Genomic DNA, 7,634 nt, shown 5'->3' with positions numbered 1-7,634 from the left:
GCAAGTATGTTGGGCTTCAGCCTTAACTTCCTAGAGAACCAACACCCAGCAGGTAAATTTCTTTACTTTTATTAGCTTCAAAGCCAATGTTTAACCACAATCGACGTCAATTTTACTATACATATAACATTTCTCTTTACTTCATCATTTAGCTTTGGTACACCATATACTCCCTGTTTGAAATGTTCACCTTCCTCTTTGTCAAGCCATACCTCACCCCGACACGAAGTCTACGACATATTTAAAGACCCTACTCAATACTCACTTTCTTCACAAATTTCCCAAGTACACTATTTGTACATTAATCCTCATGACTTATTAAATAGGCATAAAGATCTTCTAAGCCAAGTGTTTTGTGTGGTTGCAATCCTGGACAGACACAGGGCCATGGAAATGGTCACTAAAAACAACCATTTTTTGGTTGAACAAACATCTGCTCTACAACATCCTAAGCCCCTCTCACATTCCTTCCAAATATTTTCAGGCAAATAAATCCCTGAACCCGACTATCCCTTCCAGGCCTCAAGATATAACAGAACATGCTTGATTTCTAGAGGGCACACGGAGTTAGCTCAAGCTAAGCCCTCAGAGTCGTCCCAAGAAAATAAAGACTAAGATAAGATAAAAAGAAAGGCCAGACCCTGCAGGGGGGATGTGGAGGACGTGTGGCGGTAGAAGTGTATGTAAGTGTAAGGAAAAATTCCCACAGCAGGGACAAGTCCTCCGCATCCCCAGTTCTCCTCAGGTCCTTCTCCTCAGGTCCTTCCCCTCCCCAAAGGGACAGCCCTTTGCATTACTCCACAGAATGCTTCACGTTATAATCTTGACATTGAATTTGTTAATTTGCAAACAAATGAATGTGGGAGCAAAACGATTTACATGACAGAAGAATTCAGCCTCTTATGTTCAGCTTTTTTTCAAGCAAAGGAAAAAGAAGTTAGAATGACCTGGGAAATCTATCTTCCCTGAAAGTCTTCCTTGTTATATCTTTATAGGAAATATCTGCCTCGTACACTTGTTCTGGCTCATTTAACCCTTTTCTATTTTCTTGTTTTCAAGGGCTGTGGGAATGAAACCACTACCTTCCCTGTTCAACTAGGGGTGATGGTGCACGGTGCCCCCGTGGTGAAGAGTGACGTCAGTGGCACTACCACCACCATCGTGTGCTGGGACAAACCATCCCCAGACCCCCAAGAAAACAAACAAGGTCATCCTGTGTGGTTCTATTCCTAAAATAAATGAAACCTTGAGCGATTCCTATAAATTACTGACTCTCAATAAAACAACCTTGCTCTTAGTCTTTGCAATGTTGTTATGTAAAGATATGTAATGACATTCTGTGGATATAACAATTCTTTATACACACACATGATGTGGTTTTGGAATATAAGTGAGGTTCGGTGGGGTGGAGTCCAGCGCCGACAAGAAAGAACTCTTGAGACGTCTTGGTGCAAAATGGTGGTTTATTAAAGCACGGGGACAGGACCCACGGGCAGAAAGAGCTGCTGTCCCGGAGTTGTGAGGGGTGGCTGATTATATACTACGGGGTTAGGGGAGGTAAGGAAAAGGGAGGTTTCAAAAGAACTCTCATATGCTAAGGAGGACCTACAGGATACCAGAGGCCTTGCCATTGTCAGGTTAAGTTTGTTTTTCCCTCTAGTAAGGCATGAATAGTTAAGATAGTTGGGAGCTGCCTGGAGGAACATTGCACTTTGCCCGCTTCAAGTATCTGTCAATGGACTGCAGACTATAAAGACACTTAATTGTATCTACGTTTCCTTCTGGAAGCAAGGCCATTGATAGAAATGCTTTGTTCTTATAAATTGCTAAGACTTTTGTAAACTGAGGGAGACCTGTGTCTTGCAGGATTGTGATCTCTGTAAATTAACTATTTGTTTTTCCTTTAGGGCAGCCAGGAATGCCTGAGGAATGTCACATATATCCCATGGAGGGGGGTTGTGGGGTGTCAGCTTCTGCCTGTCTTTACCTAGCCTTCTGCTCCCTCATCAAAAATTGTCTTCAGTATTCTTGAGTCTTCTCACTTCCATCCTTCCTACCTTTATTGAGCACCTATTAGATGCTATACACCACTGTTAATAATCAAAATTCAACCAAGCAAATTTAAAAGATCTTTATTAAGGAATTCATGATTCAGGGAGCACCCCAACTAGCAAGTAGAGAGAAGCTCTGAGTTGTACAAAATGGAGGGTTTTTATATGAAAGAAGGTGGGACTAGAAGTTATTAGCAAAAGAAAAGAAAGGATTGTTTCAGGCTGGGACATCTTCTTTTGCTGAGGAAGGAAACAGCAGGGTTTTGATCATGCAGATTACTTCACTAGGGCCCATAAATTTCAGAGGGACTTTTAAAAGGTCACATTTCTGGGGTAGGCTAAAACTGTAATTCAGTCTTGGTTTGCTGTCATGGGGGTAAACATCTTCATTTTGGTTTTTGGGGTTTTGTTTTTGTTTTTTTTCTCTGACACTGTATTTGGGCAGATGTAAAGAATAAGAAGACTGTATAAGTGGGAAGTTTTTCTTTCTTCCTTCTTAGGTTCTTTGACTGGTTTAATAATTAAAAATTGACATGAAACAGATTAACAGGAGAAACACAAAAAAAAATTTTTTTTTTTTTAAAAGAGAGAGAGAGCACGTGAGCAGGAAGGGGCAGAGGTAATCTTAAGCAGGCTCCATGCCCAGCGTGGAGCCCAACACAGGGCCCAATCTTAGGACCCTGAGATAATGACCTGAGCCAAAATCAAGAGTTGGATGCTTAGCTGACTGAGCCATCTGGGTATCCCAGGAGAAAAACAAATTTAAATCATATGTATGGAAGTGCATAGAAATATGAGACCAAAATAATAAATAAGTGTCTAAAGCAGGCAGCTTTTATATCTTTTAGGCAAAGAAACAATACATTTGTGAGGAATTTACAAGACAAAGAAGTTTGGTCTTGGGCTAGCAAATTAGTAAAGTAACAAGGTTTGTTTATACAACCTTCCTGGCCCTAAATTCTGTCTTGGTGATAAGGATGTCTCTCTTCCTCCTGGTACAGGGAGGGTTCCTTTCACATGGGAGATTTATTTCCTGCGTTCAGGGAGACAAAGGACGATGAGAGTGTTCTTTTTGCATTGGCTGTTTCTTATGTAACTTTAACTCAAAATGATATGCCTAAGGTGGCATATTTTGGGATGTCCTTGTCCCCATCAAGATTAATTTACTAATTTGAGGAGCACAGATACAAACAAATAATCGTAAAACACAAATGCACAGGAAAGTCAAATGCAAATTGGGGTAGGACAACAAAAAAATAACCAATACCAGGTGGAAGTAAACCTAGAGTTATCAAGTCTAGCCCCTTTATTATACAAATAAAGAACCTGACCTCAGGGAGAGAAAGTGATTTTAGTCATCGTTGCACAGTGATTTAGTGGATAAACCTGGAGAGGACCCTGGTTTTCTGGAACTTTCCAGAACCCCCTCTACAATAGCCCTCATACTTCTGATTGCACTGCCTCCCTATAGGGCTCTACAGCTGGATACAAAGTTGTTGTTGGCTGTCTAATTCACACACACACTTCTCTCTCTCTTTTTTTTAAAGATTTTATTTATTTATTTGACAGAGAGAGACACAGCAAGAGAGGGAACACAAGCAGGGGGAGTGGGAGAGGGAGAAGCAGGCTTCCCGCCCAGCAGGAAGCCCGATGCGGGGCTCGATCTCAGGACCCTGGGATCATGACCTGAGCCGAAGGCAGACGCTTGACGACTGAGCCACCCAGGCGCCGCCCCCCCCCCCCACACTTCCAGATGTTTTATTTTCCAATGGATTTGAACCCAAAAGGAATCACTCAGTAAAGAAATTAAAATCATTCATCTTTGGGTAAGAGAGGTAAAGTGCTGTTATATGCCTTTTCAATTTTACAGTTATGTTTATGATGACAATGCATTAATTTACACTTAGAAAAAAGTTGAAAAAAAGGGGGGGAAAAGTCAGCCTTACTTTGAAAATTTGCAAAACCGTTAAGAGAAAGGAATCACAAAATTGCATAGAGGCGAAGAGTAGCTGGTTTGGGGAAAGTAGAGAGGAGTGAAAACTGGTGGGAGAGATTTCAGATGACTTTGCGTTCTGGCAGGAGAGGAGTCACATCCTGAGAACTTGGCAGAAAGAGGCTTCAACCCTAGAAACTCCTGGGAATAGTTCTCCAACAGCTGCAGGCAGGCCCGCCTTAGCCAAGCTTGTCCAGCTTGTCTTGCGGTTGCAGACTCTGTGGGTGATGGGGTTCTGGAGGCCTGATTTCTTCAAATCTACATCTTCACGTCTTCCTTTAAGAGATCATACAAGATGTGACTGGGTTGAATTTCCCAGGAAATATAGTTGAACAAGCAATCATTTTGGAAGAGCATTTTTTACTTAAAACATAAACATTTCTTCCAATGTGTACTATAGGCAGCTATTAGGAAAGATTGAGAGGACACTAGGCTCTTGTGAGAAAGGTGATGGACCCAAGAAGTTTATGGAAGATAAGATATGAGGCCTTGGGCAGAATAAATATTTTAATGACCACATAGTTTTATCAAGGGTCCCTTATGTTTATATTCAATTGAGTGTGTTTGCACTAATTTTAGACTGTAGTCAAGTTCAAAGGAAATATATTGGAGAAGGAAAAGAATTGGAGGGAGGGACTGGAATGGAAGGAAAGGACATCAATAGCAGGGCACATCAAAGATGTTAATTAGTTTTTAGGTAGCAATTACCTTAAATTCCTCTATCCTCTACCTCCTCCCACCGAAAACACTTTATCATTCTGAAGTAGACAAATCTCACGTTAATTTTTATAATCACAAAGCAAGTCATGCAATGATTTAATGGCCAAAAATTTAAGAGAAAGGAGGGACTGGGAAAGAGAAGTGGGGCTTGCGGGCAGGTCTCTTTTCTTTAATGCACTTCTTTTTACTTTCTCATTATTTACAGAATAACTGAAATTCCCTTTGAAAATATTTTTGATCCGTCATATCTTATGGCATAAAAATGTCATATTTAGCAATGCAGTTATTTAAACAAATTTTAACAACTCAAAATAGTTTGGCATATTTATAATGAACACCCGTCTCTATTGGAATTCAAATAGACCTGGGATAATTCTTACACATTCCAGAGGTCACTGAAATTCTGTATTGTTTTTTGTTAGAAAAATCCTATTTCATGAAATAGAATAATTTTTGCTGATCTGTCTTTGAGGTCACTGATCCTTTATTTTACCATTCCATTCTACCATTAAACCCATCCAATGGCTTTTTCATTCCAGCCATTTTGCTTCAATTCTGGAGTTCCATTTTTTTCTTTTGAATATTCTCATTCCTCTGCAGAGATTTCCCCATCTGTTCACTGATTATGACCATATTTTTCTTTAAGTTAAAATACATTTTTAATATCTGTTTTAAAGCTATTGCTGAACTTCAGTGTTTGGGTCATCTATGCATCAGTTTCTATTGACTAATTTTTCTTTTGATTACAGGTCACATGTTTCACAGATTTAGAGAGTTTCGCTTGTATTGTTGCCATATATACTGGGGACTAGAGAATGATAATTTATAGAGACTCTGGGTTCTATAAGCTTTCTCCGAAGAGCATTTATATTCAGGAAGACAAATTATTGGTCAATCACTTTGAACCAGTGGAGATTTGTTTTTATACTTTTTAAAGGCTGGTTTGTTTTGGTTTTGCCTTTATTTTTAGAACAACTCCTTAGTCTTGAGCCACAGCTTTTAGTCCTCAGCAATTTCAGTGCAAACTCCAAGTTGTTTACCAATCCTTCTAAATTGAATTCAAGCTCCAAGCTTCCTTTCCTTTGTCCTGAGCAGGAACTGAAATTTCAGTTTCTTAACCTTCCAGATGTTGCTTTTCTCTGGGTTTCTTGAACATTTTAGGAGTCAGACAATGATTTTGGGGAAATTTATATGCATATTTTATGGCTTTGCTCTCTGTTGCATTTACATATTTATGCACTGTTTGTAAATGTGTCAGTTTCCCTGTACCAGTGCCAATTCTGGATGTTAACCATCTTTTGAAATTTTTGCCAATTAGATATGCAGAGAAGTTATTGTTTCAATTGATATCTCCCTAATTAATAACTAAGGTGCCTATCTTTTCATACGTTTGTTGGTAATTTGCAAGTTCTCTTTTTGTGACTTGCTGGTTCATGTATCTAGGACTTTTTTTTCCTATTAGGTTGTCCTTTATATGTAATTGATTTGTAGATGTCTTCAAAATATTAGTGATATTAACCATTTCCCATTATGAATGTTGCAAATATTTTCCCTACTCTATCATTTGTATTTTGACTTTGATTTTACTTTCTTTTATCATGCAGAAGTTTTACATTTTTAAGATGTTAATATGTGCTAGTCTCTGTTTAGGTGCTGGTAATTCAGGGAAAAGAAAACAGTTAAAATTTTGCTTCTTATGGAATTTACAATCTGGTCAACACTTGGGCTGGTTTCTGGACTATATACTGAAACCCTGATTAACTTTTTATTTTCTTATGGCAGTACATATATTTATATGTTCAAATACCTATTCATAAGTGTTCTTGTAAAAAAAAAAATTTGGCCATTTTTACACTCATTAATTTTGTTCTTCTTTAAAAAATTAGTTATAAAGTGATTTAGGCATTCAGAGTGTACAGAAAATAATACAGAGACATATATATATACTGCTAATTATATATAATATAATATATTATTATATTATATCTAATTAGCACCAAATTTGAGATGTTAATTTTTACTTTATTTGCTTTAGATATGTTTCTATTAAAAAGAACATTGCAGGTAATGCTAAAACACCACTCTTTTCTCTTCCTGCTTCTCTTGCTAGAGGAACTACTTCCCCAAAGTTGAAGGGTATTGATCCCAACTTCCCCAAAGTTGAAGGGTATTGATCCCATACATGTTTTTACATTTTTTGTAGATATTTAATATCCATAAATAATATACAGTGTTGTTTTATATGTTTAAAATGTAAATAAATGATATTTTAGTACAACTGTTATTTTATACCTTGCCTTTTTCTACTCAGTAATTTGCTTTTTAGATTTGTCCAAGTTGACACATAACAATTTGAATTCATTCTTGTTAACTATTGCATAATATTTCATGTAGGTGTAAACTAGAGTTGATTCACTTGATTCCTGCTGAACAGATAATATTTTCAATTTTTCAAAATTATAACTCATGTTATAATGAAAATTATTGTATCCATTTTCTTGCCCATGTTTTGTGCAGTGTTTGTATAGGTAATATATCTCTTGAGTGAATTTGTCTGATCTTAGGTAGCTATATACTGAAGGTTTATTCCTGCCCCTGCATCCATATGTTGAAATCCTAACCCCCAATGTGATGGTATTAGGAGATGAGAACTCTGGGAGGTGGTTAGGTCATGAGGGTGGAGCCCTCATGAATGGGATTAGTGCCCTTGTAAAGGAGACCCCAGAGAGTTTCCTTACTCCTTGTGCCATGTGAGGACACAGCAAGAAGACTGCTGTTTATGAACCAGGAAGTGGGCTCTCATCAGGCAGTGAATCTGATGGCACCTTGATCTTAGACTTTATATCCTTCGGAACTGTGAGAAAGAAACG

This window comes from Halichoerus grypus, chromosome 11 (assembly GCF_964656455.1).
Source record: "Halichoerus grypus chromosome 11, mHalGry1.hap1.1, whole genome shotgun sequence".
Taxonomy (NCBI): domain Eukaryota; kingdom Metazoa; phylum Chordata; class Mammalia; order Carnivora; family Phocidae; genus Halichoerus; species Halichoerus grypus.
Note: the sequence above shows the minus strand (reverse complement) of the source record.